The sequence below is a fragment of the Peromyscus californicus genome, unplaced genomic scaffold, assembly GCF_007827085.1.
Source record: "Peromyscus californicus insignis strain IS unplaced genomic scaffold, ASM782708v3 Scaffold_17__1_contigs__length_78620276, whole genome shotgun sequence".
NCBI lineage: Eukaryota > Metazoa > Chordata > Mammalia > Rodentia > Cricetidae > Peromyscus > Peromyscus californicus.
The window spans coordinates 15,830,542-15,844,589 of NW_026294469.1; the positions used below are offsets into that span (position 1 = coordinate 15,830,542).

General features: G+C 44.4%; 1 long non-coding RNA gene across 5 annotated transcripts in view; it reads left to right on the forward strand.

The window, feature by feature from the left end:
- The window catches only part of LOC128112609 (uncharacterized), a 292,581-nt gene that overhangs the window by 37,686 nt on the left and 240,847 nt on the right, over nucleotides 1-14,048 (forward strand). For 4 of the 5 annotated variants that reach the window (XR_008219048.1, XR_008219050.1, XR_008219051.1 and 1 more), the window contains 2 exons: nucleotides 2,135-2,234; nucleotides 12,189-12,292. This is a non-coding gene — a long non-coding RNA (uncharacterized LOC128112609). Of the gene's footprint in view, nucleotides 1-2,134; nucleotides 2,235-6,888; nucleotides 8,014-12,188; nucleotides 12,293-14,048 lie in introns of those variants that run through there. The other variant, XR_008219049.1, reaches the window with a different exon arrangement.

The following is a 14,048-nucleotide window of genomic DNA, read 5'->3' on the forward strand; positions in this document are numbered from 1 at the left end:
ACAATCAACGCTTAATTCCTGCAATCCACGTGGTGGAAGGTGAGAATCAACCCAGGGAGTTGTCCTTTTACCAGCATTGTGGCACATACCCAAACACATATGTGCACATACACACACACACACACACACACACACACACACACACACACACACACACACACACACACACACACAATAAAGAAACAGGGGAGGTCATTCACTATGTGAGGATATAATGAGAAGGTATCATTTGCAGGTTAGACTTTCCAGCCACCAGAACTATAAACTTGCTGTTCATTAGACAATTAATCTTTGGTGTTTGTTGTATCATCAACTTGAAAAAACTAAAATATTCTTTCCTGGAGATGAACCTAGGGTCAGTCAAGGATGGACAAGTGGTGTTGAGTGGGAAGGATGGCTTGAGTCTGAGCAAATGGTGGTGGTGTGAAAAGATGCTGAGCAGTTGAACCAACAGAGGTTTCCAGAGTGGAAGGGACTGGTCTTGAGTGTGGCACTTGGAGTGAGAGGGTTTACATCAGGAAGCCCAGCTCCAGGACTCCATCAGCGTACACTGGATACATGCTGGTAGTTGAGGTAGCAGGCTGTGAGAAGCTCTTTGGTGGCAGAGAAGAACCAGGTGGACACGCTTTCTCCCAGTGTCTTCTGATTTCCCCCACATTTTCTGTCTGGTAGTCTTCTTGCTCCCCTTTCACCACTTAGGAAGTGAGGGCCAGATCTACTCTGCCATGCCTATATAGGCAAGCATCAGTGAGGGAACTGCTTTGGATTTCATGCATGGAGAAAGACAGAACATTGTGCACAAAGACAGATTTTATTTTTTTAGTAGCAAGTGGTGAGAAATAAGGAGCATCTCAAAGAATATTAGCATACAACTTGATTTTTGCATAGAGAATTCAGACAAACTGCTTTTGCAGACTTAAATAATCCCAGGATGAAAGGTACTGTATAAATGCAAAGTGTTATTATTATTACCCAGTGGCAAAGAAGGGCATTTCAAAGAGTGTTTCAGTACAATACAATTTTACTTCGCACAGAGAGTTCAAGGGAGAAAGCTTTATTTTATAGACTTAAATAATATCGTTATGGAGCTACAGTAAAATAAATAATACAGATATGGTGTTAAAATAAATAATACAGTTAGGAGGCTTAAATAAATAATGGTGGAGAGAGAAGAGAAATTAAGAGTCCTGGGAGAAGGCAGGGGGAGATGCAATTTTGAATTATAAGTGGTAGAGAATTGAGGTCTACAGGGTCCTAAAATATTCACGATGAATCTACATTGACCAAAAAAAAAAAAAAAAAAAAAAAAAGACACAGGGGAGGACAATTCACAATCAAGGAGCTTATATGGCAGTGTTTTAAACTTTCTGTAGTCATGTGGTTTTCCACCTGATTGTTACAATGACTCTGGAGGTTGTATCGAAGCTCTCCGTGAAGGATCTGAGGATGGCTTGCTTCCTGTGTGCAGGGTCCTAGGTTTAATTCCTAGCACCACAAGATGACAAACTAAAACTGTTAGCTTATGAATTAAAAAGCAATGACAGTCACCATGGTTTAGCCTCTTCTTTCCTCTTTTAACCATTGCTCCATAATCTATCCCTATTTATTTGCTCCCTTATGTAAAATATGACCTCATTTTCCATGAACCCCAAGCTTCTGTTTTCATCAGCTATCACATTTTCACTGTTTCCCTATCAACGAATCACCACTGTCTGAATCATGGTTCTGATGCTCAATTCATTAATTGACTAATTAATTAAGTGTATGTCTGCACAGGTTAGGGTGTGTGTATATGTGTGTGTGTGTGTGTGTGTGTGTGTGTGTGTGTGTGTGTGTGTGTGTGTGTGTAAGCCAAAGGTCAACCTTGGATGTTGCTCCTCTAGACACTGTTCACTTTTCTGTTTTGGAGACCACTTTTACTTGGAACTCACCAATTTGATTAGATGGGCTGAAGAGCAAGCCCCAGGGATCCACTTGTTCCTACCTCCCCAGTGCTGGGATTCCAAGTGTATGCACTAGAATGCCTTTTTGTTTGTTTGTTTATTTATTTGTTTTTCTTTAAACATGGGTTCTGGATATCAGATTCAGATATTCATTCTGCCAATACAAACGCCTTAATGATCCACCTCTTCAGCTCTTCTGTTTATTTTAGAGCCTAGATTATCCTCTTTCTCCAGAGATGGATCAAAATACTCCAGGACAAGGAAACCTCTTCTTCTATGAATGTGAGCAAGGTAAGTGTTGAGGCTTGTGTGTCTGAGAATCAGAATGAGTTGAGTTCTGTTGGGAAGGAGCAGGAAAAAGGCTACCACTGGCTCAATAGTTGGTGCTGGGGATCAGGCTTTCGGAATGAGAGCGTTGGCATCAGAGGGTTGAAGCCCATGGGGCCAGAGATCTAAAGCCCAGGTGGACAGGGTGGCTTTCTGAATCTTTCACACTGTGGGAGGAGGGACTAGACTATAGAGCTGAAAAGTTTGATACCATCTCTGGAGGACATAGAGGCTCCCAAGAGACCATGTGCTTGACAAGCATTGCCAACATGGATAAAGATAGTTGGGCCTGTCCTTGAATTTAGTCTAGTGTCAAAGATGAGGGACTGGGGACTTAACATGGTGGATGTTAGCACAAGGTAGAGGCACTCATGCATTCTACATTAGTCCAAAGCCTGGCAAACAGGACACACCCTGGGCTGGAGGGACTTCTTTAGATCTTGGGACAATATTTTGATCATCATTAATAATTCCCTGCTGGATACTTTAGCCAGAGGTTCACTTTTCATTCTTCATCCAGATACAATGTTGACAAAGAGTAACATCTTTTTTTGAATCTAGTGTGCAGATCCCAGCTCCCAATGGCTCTGTGCTCTAACTGTAACAAAAGCCTAGCTTCTGGTCCTAGCATCTGTTAATGTGATTGGGTCTCCTTTAATTTAGTTGGTATAGCATGTTCCTGTTAACATGTTCATTTGGTCACTCTCTATCTGTTTTATGTGAAAACATGTTTCCCAGGATAGCTGTAAATGTGGCCCAACACAAAACCATAAAACTACTTTAAACATTATGAGATGTTAAAATAATAATTTTGTTAGTTTGACAGTTTCATATGATACATTTTGATCATATTAATTCCCTCTCATAACTCCTTTTAGATCCATCCCTACCCACCCAACTTCATGTCCTCTCTCTCTTTCTTAAACCCCAAACTCAATTTGTATTGCACAAATCCCATGGGAGTGGCCCCTGACTTGGAGCATGGTTGACCGACCAGGGGTCACAGTCTTAAGGAAAACTGACCCTCCTTCTCCTAGTAATTATCAATTACCAGTAGCCCCTTAGTTAAGGCTGGGAATTCACATTCATTTTTCCCACTCCATGCTAGAATTTAACCCGGCTTGAGCTTGCACAGGTCTTGTGCACACTCTCACAGTTGCTGTGGGTTCACCCTTGCAAATGCGCTGCTATATCCAGAAAACGCTGTTTCCTTGTGCTCGTTCACCACCTCTAGCTCTTATGCTGTTTCTGTCTCCTCTTTTGCGATTATCCCTGAACCTTGAAGGGAGGAGCATGATATAAAAGATGGCCCATTTACGACCGATTACTCCACAGTCTCTTATTCTCTGCACACTGACCAGTTGTGTGTCTCTGTGTTAGTTGCCATCTAATACACGAAGAAGCTTCTCCTACGAGGGTTGAGAGATGCCATAATCTACAGGTAGAGCAAAAAGTCATTAGGAGTCATTTTAATGCTATGGCTTTTTAGCAAAATCATAGTAGTACGTTGTCCCCTAGGGTCGATCTAGCCATGGGTTCTTGGCTTCAATAATGGTACCAGGTATGAATTCCATCTCATGGAGTGGGTTTTAGATCCAATAGGGAATTGGTTGATTGCTTCCATGACATTCATGCCACTATCACAGCAGTGAGCATATTTCCTAGGTTAGTCATTACTGTAGCTCACAGCATTCACAGATGGATAAGAATTACGACGATTACTTTTCTCCTCCAGTGGTGTTCACAGCACCTTATAGTACCATGAAAGATAGCTAGTAAGGATGAAGTCATTACCAGCTTAATTTTTTATCTGTGTGGTGGTGTCTTCAGTGATGGGGTCTTTCCATCAAGATCTGGAGGGTAACCAAGCGTACTGGCCTGTAGTATTGAGGTAGGTCTAAATGGGACACCATTGACCACAACTCAAAAAAAGGTAACACATTTCTGATATTGTGATTTTTATTTGTTAGCATGTGGTGACTAGTTGGGGAGCCTTTTTTGTAATTATTTTTTGTAATTCGATTGTAGGGTTCTTGATTGTGAATATTGTAAATGACAATGTCAATGTTTGGATGGGCCTGATAGACTAGGGCACTTGAAGGGGTATACCTAGAAACTAGACATGAACCAGTCTCCTCTTTTGCCTCCCCTACCTCATACAGCTGTGGTCTGTGTGCTGAGTGGAGAATATGGTTTTGGAGTGAGACAAGAAATTTGTGGATAAGGGAGGAATTAGAAGGACTATGGGAGCACCCCAGTTTTCTGTCTAAATGATGCTATGACACTCCTCAGAAGTCCCTTCCTGGTTCTTGGCATTGGATGTTTTGGATAGCCCCAAAGAGGGAATACGACAAGCTTTGGGGTCACCATTTCCCCAAAGCTAAGATGAGGAGCCATATGTGCTGTTATGCACTATAGAAGGGAAAGAAAAAAAAACCCACAAACAAAAGTGAAGAAACAAAATAGAAAGGCTGGGAAAATATAAATAAAAAAGAGTGCAAAGTTTTATTGCCAACTGCTGCTGTCACCTCCTGGAACTACAGTCATATCTAAGAAATATGTGACATACTAATAGGAAGTAATTTACCCAAGGATGTTTTCGTGTCTGGAATTGCCTTCTCTGCTCAGCTGCGGGAACTTTGCGAGTGTATATGCATGAGAGCTGACTTGGTGCTTCAGAAACTTCCCAATTTGTGCACAATGTGACTTTTATAAGGCCATTAAACTCATCCTGGGGAAGAGTGCTCTGGAAAGCAATGATACACGGGATCTCAAGGAGCTGGCGAAGGCAGATAGAGATGGCAAAATGATGACCGTACGCTGCTGGTTAACGTGACATTGAGAGCTGTAGCTTTTCCAGGCACCCACCTGCCAGCCCAGGTTTTTCTCCTTTCTTTCTGCCCATTATGTATCCACCAGGGCCTGGGTGGATCTTTAAGAGTGCCATCTTTGGTCCAGAAGACACTGTTGCTTCTTCTAGCTGTGGTAGGGTGGACACTCTGAGAGCAGAAGGTAGGACTTATGCATATGTCCTGGCCCCAGGACTCCGCTCTCAGCCTGGAAAGAACTACAGAGCTGTGTTGACCCTAGGACACTGGTGACAAACCTCCATAGCCATTTCAATGAGGCCAAGTTCACAGACAGAAGCATGGGGGACCTTTAGCCCTTGTGAAACAGTAGAGGCCCACAGAGTCGAGAGAGGAAAGGAAAGGAGTTGAAAGGAGAATGAACACGAAGAGAGTGACAGGAAAGAGAAACAGAGAACCAGGAAGAGGAGAAAGAAAAGCAAAAGGGAGTCAGCTAGAGCATGGAGAGGAGCAATTAAGAGCAGGTGTTGAGTGGAGACCCAGGAGGCAGGACAGAGAGGAGGAAGAGAGGCAGATCCCAGAAACCTGTCTCATTAGCTTTCTTCCCTCAAGAGTCTTTTCCTGCTCATTCCCTAAACTCAGGCATGGTAATCAGAAGACTGAAGGTGCAGATTCACCCATAGCACCCATGGCCAGAGAGGGGACTGCCAGGGTTGGTTTTGCCCCAGAGGAGAGCGGACAGCAAATGGCCATGTTGAGCATGGCTGCAAGTTCTCATGTTGAGTGATGTGTTAGGCCTTTTCTCTACTGGGCTGAGAAGCCAGAGGCTGAGATCTTGCTTTCTCTATGGCTAGAGCAAATTAGCTGAGCTAAGAATCCCTGTGTGTGGGGATGGTTGGAGTGGTGGGGCATGCTTCTCCATTCCTGTCACTCAACTAGGAGCAGAACTCTAAGAATGGAGACACCAGTAAAGGGACCCTTGGGTCTTTACTGGGCAGTGGCTACACAGAAAAAGGGGGAAGGAAAGAGATTATGGGGTCTTTAATTTGTGCTCTGGCCTGTATATATCTCCTGTGTCCTAGCTTGGGAAAAAGAAATGAGACCTTTATCAATTTTTAATAAATTGAAATGACAAATAATCCATTTAATAAATTATTAACTGAGAAAATTACTGAAAACTGAAATATCAAACAATCGTGAGCAAATGCTCGAAGCAGCGTGTTTATTAATAACTCACTGTGCTGTGGGAGAGTGCTGATGCTGTGGATCCCACACAACCGCTGGCTGACCCCATCCAGGTCCAGGGCGTTGGAGACTTCAGGCTGGACCTCAGTAGGGGCATGCTCTGGGCAGGTGTGTGTGTGTGTGTGTGTGTGTGTGTGTGTGTGTGTATGTGTGTGTAGACAAAATGAACCTGCAGCTGGACAGATCATGGGCAGCTCTTGGGTAGGAGGTACTTGCCTGGACATGCCACCTTGGCCGACCCCAATAAATTTCTAGATTCCTCCACATGGGGCTGGAAAAGGGCCAATGATATTCTTACTTTCAGGGCTTACTTCTTTAAATTAAGATCTATGTTGTCAGGTTAAATTGCCTGTGCAAGTATGTAACTTAGGTTGGGGCTCCTTACCCCCAAACCATCCAAATTGAAAACATTATAAGCTGAAAATGTCTTTAATACATTTAACCAATTGCCTTAACAATACAGCCTATAGCCAGTCACCCTGAGATGCCATATTGTATTTATGCAATGGGACACTTTGATGCTCAGGCATCAAGTTTTCCTGTTTGTTATCATCTCTGTTTTACAGGTAAAACAAAGAGGAGTCCCAAAGGTCGACAGATGGGCTAATTTTTCCTTGGATTCAAGGGACTGACTAGAACCTGTGGCCTACCTCCATGCTCAGCATTGCTAGAAAGAAGTTCTCTGCTGGGAAAGAGACCTGAATTTAGTTCTACTGAATGCGTACTGCTTCTGCACCAACATAAAGTAGAACTATGCTCAAGTTGAACTGTTCCAAGCTGCGGACTATCTGGAAAGAGGGGTAGTAGCTGCCATAATTGGTGGCAATCAGGGCTGGTAGAACCCACTGCCCATGGGAGAGAGGCTTGATAGTCTATAAGCAAGTGGCCTGGAATGTGGGAGGAGGGAAGAGATGCAGAAAGGTGCTGGCTGGGGAGGCTGAGTCCTGTGTGCAGGAGTGTTCAGCTTCTGTTAAGGCCAGTGGCCCCAGACCACCAGGCCACTTCTAAGTAGACCCATTTTTGCAAGATCTCCCTTTCTCTTCTCAGAACTTTTACATGTGGTCACACAGACCTGTCCAGTGTGACTGGGGTGCTAAAGGAGGTGGCCGAGGAAGCCCCTCACCAGGTTTTGGGACATAGTCATGTCGGCATCACCCCTGTAAGTGAGAACAGGCACTGACACCCCTAAATACTTGTTTTTTTCTTTCTAAAATGCAACCCAGCCCTGCTTCTGCTCTTTCCTGGATTTGGAAGTCTGGAAACAATTCTCCATTTCAGCCCTGATGTGGGACTTGGGGAAGTCAGGTCAGCTGACCTTCTCGTGTCCTAGTTTCTTTATCTGTAAAATGGGGATAATAATAAACAGAGTAATTTGATGACTGGGATTGAAACGTCCCATTATATAAATACAATACGGCACTCTGGGATGCCAGGCTGTATGCTCAAAGTTGGTGCTGCAATGGGTATTTTTAGGAAGGAGGGATGGGGGAGCGATGGGTGGTTTATAAATGTTTGTTACATTAAAAAATGTGCGAGTTTCAATTGTGCAGAACGGAGTATCATTTGTTTCTAGAAAAATCCACTGCTGTGGAAATGAATTGGTTTGCGCTGAATATGCGATGGTTCAGAGAAAGGGATATTAACCCAATTTGCATTTCTTTGAACTGAAATAAATTATTGCCATGTTTGCATTAGTTGGGTCAACTGGATGTGATTGGGCAGGCTGCCTGTGGGGAGGGCTGGCTTTGGGCTTGGAGATTTGTGGCAGGGTCAATGTGTGCAGATGGGCAAGCACCTTCCAAACTTGATTATTAACCTTTGAAGGACTGTGGATCTCTCGAGGACTGATGACAGAAGTGTAGCATACCCATCGTGCACAACTGAATTGTGTGCAGTTCTCAGCAGAGTCTGTCATGGTACAAGGGCTAAATCCCAAACCCTAAGGAAGGCAATGGCCACAATTTGATATCTCGTGGTTAGATCACAGCATAGTCAGGTTGGAGACCAGGTCCTGAAGTCTCATCTAATCCGTGCAAACAAAACAGGACTTGATTCTGAAGAGGAGGTCAGTCAAAGCCAAGTTCACTTGTAAGCTGTGAGCTGCGAGTTTTGGACATTTTGTACCAATATAAAATACAGTCCCAGCCAGAAGAAAGAGCTGGCCAAGACATGCACAGCCATATCAGTTACCAGAATTGACTTTGTGGGCTTGGCTGGTAGGTTACACCCCCATCTTCTTTTGTTTTTCTACCCAGTACCCATAGAAACTGCATGAGGCATCTCTGGAATGCCAGTGACTGGGCTCCTCCAAGCTCAGCCTGGGACCTTCTGTGGGGAGTTTCTCAGGCTCTAAAAGAGCAGCCTAAGCTGCTCTCAGCATCGTTGGTGGTGACAGGAACTCTCTACTGCCAGAGAAGTGGAGCATTGTGAGTAGTGGGCATCTGAGAGCACCGTGAGGATGCAGGTGAATATTAGAAAAGTTATGTCAAGGGCAAATGGAAGCTACATTAGAGATGGGCATATGGTTTCTGTCAGCTAGTTGGGCCCAACCCACTTCATCAACTCGTCTCTGCTCACTGATAAGGTGAGAGAGAGCAGGGACAGAGACAAACATCTCATCACCCACCACCCAGGGCAGTGAAACCTCTGCTAATTCCCAAGCATAGAATCATACTTAACAAGGTCCCCATTTGAGCACACTGCTTTATTGGAAAGCGGCAAACACAGGAAAAGAAGACGATGAGAAGCAGAGACCTAATTTGAAAAAATAACTCCAGGGAAAGTCCCTTTTGCATCATTCTTCTGCTTAAAACCCACTCACAGTGTTGCAGTGATTTCAGGTAAAACCCAATTCCCTTAACTCAGCACAGAGCTCACTGCTCCCTACTGGACCAGTGCCACCGAGTCTTTGGTATTTCCATATGTGTTATGCTCCTGCTCTCTAAATCCACCGGCTTTGAAGACCCTTCTCCCCCCCCCCCCTGCCCCCCACCCCACACATTGACGTGAGGTCCTTTAGGCAATTTTTCTCTGGGCTAGACAAGGCTCCAACCACCGTGACAGCACCTATTATGTTGTTATAGCTAGGAGGAGAGCCTGGTACTGAGGGCCAGCCTATGGACTCCTCAGGACAGAGCCTTGACCAAATGCACTGTTGCACCATGGCTACGTGTCCAGTCACTCGGGAGGAACTTAGGAAACGTGTCTTGAATGTGTGCCTTCACGCAGTCAAGTGGCTCTGTGGAGGAAATGGGGTCAGTCTCATTGTTCTGCCTCCCACCCAATCCGTTGATTACCTCTATCACACAAAATAATGGCTTGTGTTTCCAAAGCCTCTGTCACCTGTAAAGAGCGGAGCTCTCACTGTCTGCCTGATGGATTTTTCGAGGGGGAAATGTGTTAATGCACATAAAAAGCAGGGCCTGGCACTCAGAAAGGGCCCAGTGATCTTAGCTGTTATTATTCTCCACAAGGGGGTTGAGAGTGACCAAGCCTGATGCTGTCCTGCAAGCAAGGAATGACTCTCCTCAATATGTAGAACCACTATTGGCAACAGTCCAGTGCTTCCAGGACACAGTCTCCAGAATAGAGGTGGGCTGTCTGAGTCCTAAGAAAATGAGCTAGATTTTTTTTTGGGGGGGACTCTTCAGGGCCCCACTCAGGCTGCCAGTGTTGTAGGATATTGGGTTGGATCTGGGAAACGGCAGTGAGGCAGGGAGAGAGAAAACTGTTAGCAGAGCCAGTGCCAATGTCTGGATAGGTCTTACTTAAGTTAGGGGGTGGAAGCCACGCTGGGTAAATGAGGTGATGAATGCCTGAGTGCCCGGAAAACTGCAAAGTGCTGTTCAAATGAGAAGCATTATTGTACTCATCTATTTCTCTTCCTTGTGCTCCTAGGGATTTTTAATAAGAGTTTCTTTGGAAAGTCCTAGCTTGGCTTTCGATTAGCTAAGGGGAAAGACTGTGTGCAGTGAGTGAGTTGGGAGGCCTCCATTCCTGAGCATAGCAGAGGTCCTGGCTGGGAGAGAGGGACTTTTGGCAGTAGGAACTGTGGTGTGAAAAGACTTCTGACTGCCATGTGGTGATAGAATCCCTCTTACATGAGATGTTTCCCAACTTCAGGTGTCACCCTACCACTGCTCGAAATGTTCTTAAGAGACTGGATGGTCTCTTTAGGGGGTGAAGGAAAAAAATGTGGCTGGGAATCAGTTGACTATCTCAGCATTTGCCCTGAGTTTTCGAATCTGTGCTTCTAACTCGAGATCTGGCTTGGTCCAGGGCAGTGCACGCCATTTCCAGTTGTTTTACACAACAGACAAAGAGCTGATATGGGAAGGTTCCTGATCCCTAACACCAGTGATTATCCCCATAGCATGATTCATTAGATTGATTGGCTTCTGCCTGTGCCTGGCATGCCCCTGGATCTCCTTCCCCATCTCACAGCCATAGCAACAAGTCTAACAAATAGGTGTTTGAAGATGTGAAGTCCAACTTCAGCACGAGGCAGCTAGCATGGCAGAGAGGTCAAAGCGCCAGGCCAATTGCCAGGCAAATGTCCCTTAATTTGCAGCTAAACTCAACCTGATTGTGTGTATATTTTTCTGGGGCAAAGGAGACTCACCCTTTAGGTGAAATCTTAGCCACTAATATTTCCACTAAGGTATGAGGTTGAACCCTGGGACCACTGAATGGCTAAACATCAGGACACTGTATATAACTTTTTGGGCAAATTATCTGTATTGCAGATACTCCAATCATTCACTGGTTATTATTTCTAAGCAATAATACTTAGCATGAAGAAAGACCATGGTCGTTCATCACTGGTCCATATATAGCAGTGAACACAGTTCTTGTTACATAGACAAGGCCAATCACGTATGTTCATTCATTGAGTGAACATGAGGGGATTGTCCTATGCAAATTTCCAAGTTCTTCGGAAGATAAAACCCAAAATAGATTCTTTTTTGTTCAGTTGTCAGTCGATTCCACACGGTTAGCTCAACCCTCTTATTTTCCCATACAGATGAGTATGATTTGGTGAGTAAGTATAACTGTCAAAATATTAGCAGTTAGAAAATTCCCTGAAGCAGAGAGGGGCAGGAAAAAAATTCAAATTCAGTTTCATTAAACTAGAATGGCCAGTTGTTAAACTTTCACTCTCTGAGTTACCTGTTTTGTCCAAGATTTATTCTATTTCCAGAGATCCTTCATTCGTTCATTCCCTACCTGCCTTTGGCCTCTTTCAAAGATCATTTAAAAACCATACTTAGAAATGAAACAGAGAGAGAGACTCCACCCATTGTCAAATGGCTTAGACTTAGGGCCTGTCAAAATCATCTGTGAAAATCCTGGAATGATGGATGTTCATTTTTTTTCTCTCAGACCAAATAAGGACTTTCAAGGGCACAGCTCGGGGCAGAGACGTGACCGAGCTCTAGCGATGACATGGGTGTTCTGATGACAACCAGTACGTCGATGCTTCTGTGGCACAGAAAGTGTTACTGACAGGGCACTTCCTAGTCCCGATGTTTTCTTAAGGTGCCTCCAGGTCACTCTGTGGGTCATGTGCTTTCCCCTGACGGAAGCAGCGAGCAGAGAGGGACATCTTCATCGCTCACAAAGGGCAGCATGACTACGGACTCTTAATTCTAGTTTGGTTATACTGTTAAAAGCCTGGACACCAAGACAGTGAATTCAAAAGGAGATAAGGAGAGAGGCAGAGGACAGGTCCTGTAGTCAGAAGGCCGCCTAGCGCAGGACCCCTGCAGCAGTTCCCTGAGAGGTCAGAAGGGGTACGTTCTAACCTATTTTGTCCTTGCAATCATTTATTAATGCATTCGTTTTTTTTTTTTTTTTTTTTTGGAAGACACCTAGTAGGAGCATGGCTCTGCAGATGCACAATGCCCAAGGCAGTCATGTCTTCTGCCTCATGGAACTGGGATAAGTGAGGTGGAGAGATAGAGATAATACGTAAGTCAACAAATAGCTAATATTTGTACAGATTTTAGTACGTGTTGAGAAATGAATGGGCCAGAGCTGCGACCGAGAATGACAATCACAGGAGAAAGCTGTAAGCTGCTTGCCACACTCTTCTGCCACCACCAGCCACCATCCTGGATTAGAAGAAGTGGCCTTCCTTCTGTTCTCTGTGACACACTGGCCAATCACGCCTACTGTCTGCTCAGAAGCTCCCTCTCATAATATCTCAGTTCTGTCTAACCTCTCTCACTTTCTCTGTATAATTTACATTGTAGCATTTGGTTATGTCACACAGCTTGTGGATGAGTCAGCTGAGGTCTGGAGGGGAGAACTACCCTTTTCTACCTGGCCAGCAGATGGAGGTTCCAAATCTCACCTCCTCTATCTCCCTCAATGCCCCAACCTACCCTCTCGTCTCTGCTGACCCCAGAGCAGGTTGCCACAGTTCCTCCCCCTTCTTATAAAAGTTCCTTCCTATAGTCGGGAGCTTCAATTAACTTTTCTCTCTACAACGACTGTATTAGGCAAAAATTTGTGTGGGATCCAATAAAACGTCAGATGATATTGAGCATACGTCAGGCAGAGCCTGCAGCCCAGTAAGTTATTATGTGTAAATGCTACAACTTTATTTTGAGGAGAATACATGTGTACTATCAAGCTGTTTTATGGATACGCGGCGTGATTGATTACAGCGTGTGGATCTGTCGCAACAAGATAAACTCAGAATAATCTGTGGATATTTAGGCTTCAGCAATTTGTTATCCAAACACAACTCTAGAAATGAGAATTCCTCCCATTTCAGTGATTTCTCTCTTCCCTTCCACAATAAAAATTACTTCCAGAGTGCTGACTTCTGATGCCAGGAGTTGTTGTCTTGCTCTTGTTTGGGTCGGATACTTCTGGTCACTCATAGAAGTCATATTTATATCAAAGCAGCGGCAGCAGCAGGTGGGAGATGGCCAGAAGATGCGCAGGGATGTGTGTGTGTGAGAGGTGAGGTGAGGTGTGGGGACAGGGTGGAGCTGAGGTTGCTACCTTACAGCAGTCTTTGTTTTAAGTTAGCAAACAAGCAAACCTAAAAAGCATCTCCATGACTTGTTTAGAACATGAAATAGTTTGGGTAAGAATGGATTACATCAAGGAACAGAATGTTTTTTAGATCAGCCCCAAGCAACTTGTTGCTAAAAAAATGACAGGATGGAATACATCAACAACTTTTCAAAGACTCACTTTTCTGTGAAACCAAGAGTTGCTAGAATGAATCAATCAAGCCGCGGCTCCCACCTCTACCCTGCAGCCGTCACTGAGCAGCTGGTAACATGATGACCTTCTTTAGCCTCCTAGGATCTGGGGCCCTTCTTTTGATGGGTCACTCATGTTTACTGCTTGGGTTTCTGTTCTGACTTAATGCATTTCTCTCCTTCTCTCTAATTATCACAACATTTATCATGTGTATGGAGAAGAGCTATGGCTGAGAGGAAGGGAATTAGGGATCCAGAAAGAGAAGCTGTGTGTTAGCATCTTGGCTCTGCCTTCTGATGGTTCTATGACCCTTTCCTTGAGAGACAATTCCATCAACTGAAAAGCAGAGATGAAGGAGCCCATTCCAACTACCTTGCACCCTGGTGACCTACAAAACATAGGAACTAGTTTACAAACTGAGCAATCCTAGTCAAGAAATAGTTATGCAGCCACTATTGATTTATGTACAAATAGTACCTTTGTTGTTTCATTTTCCTGATAAACC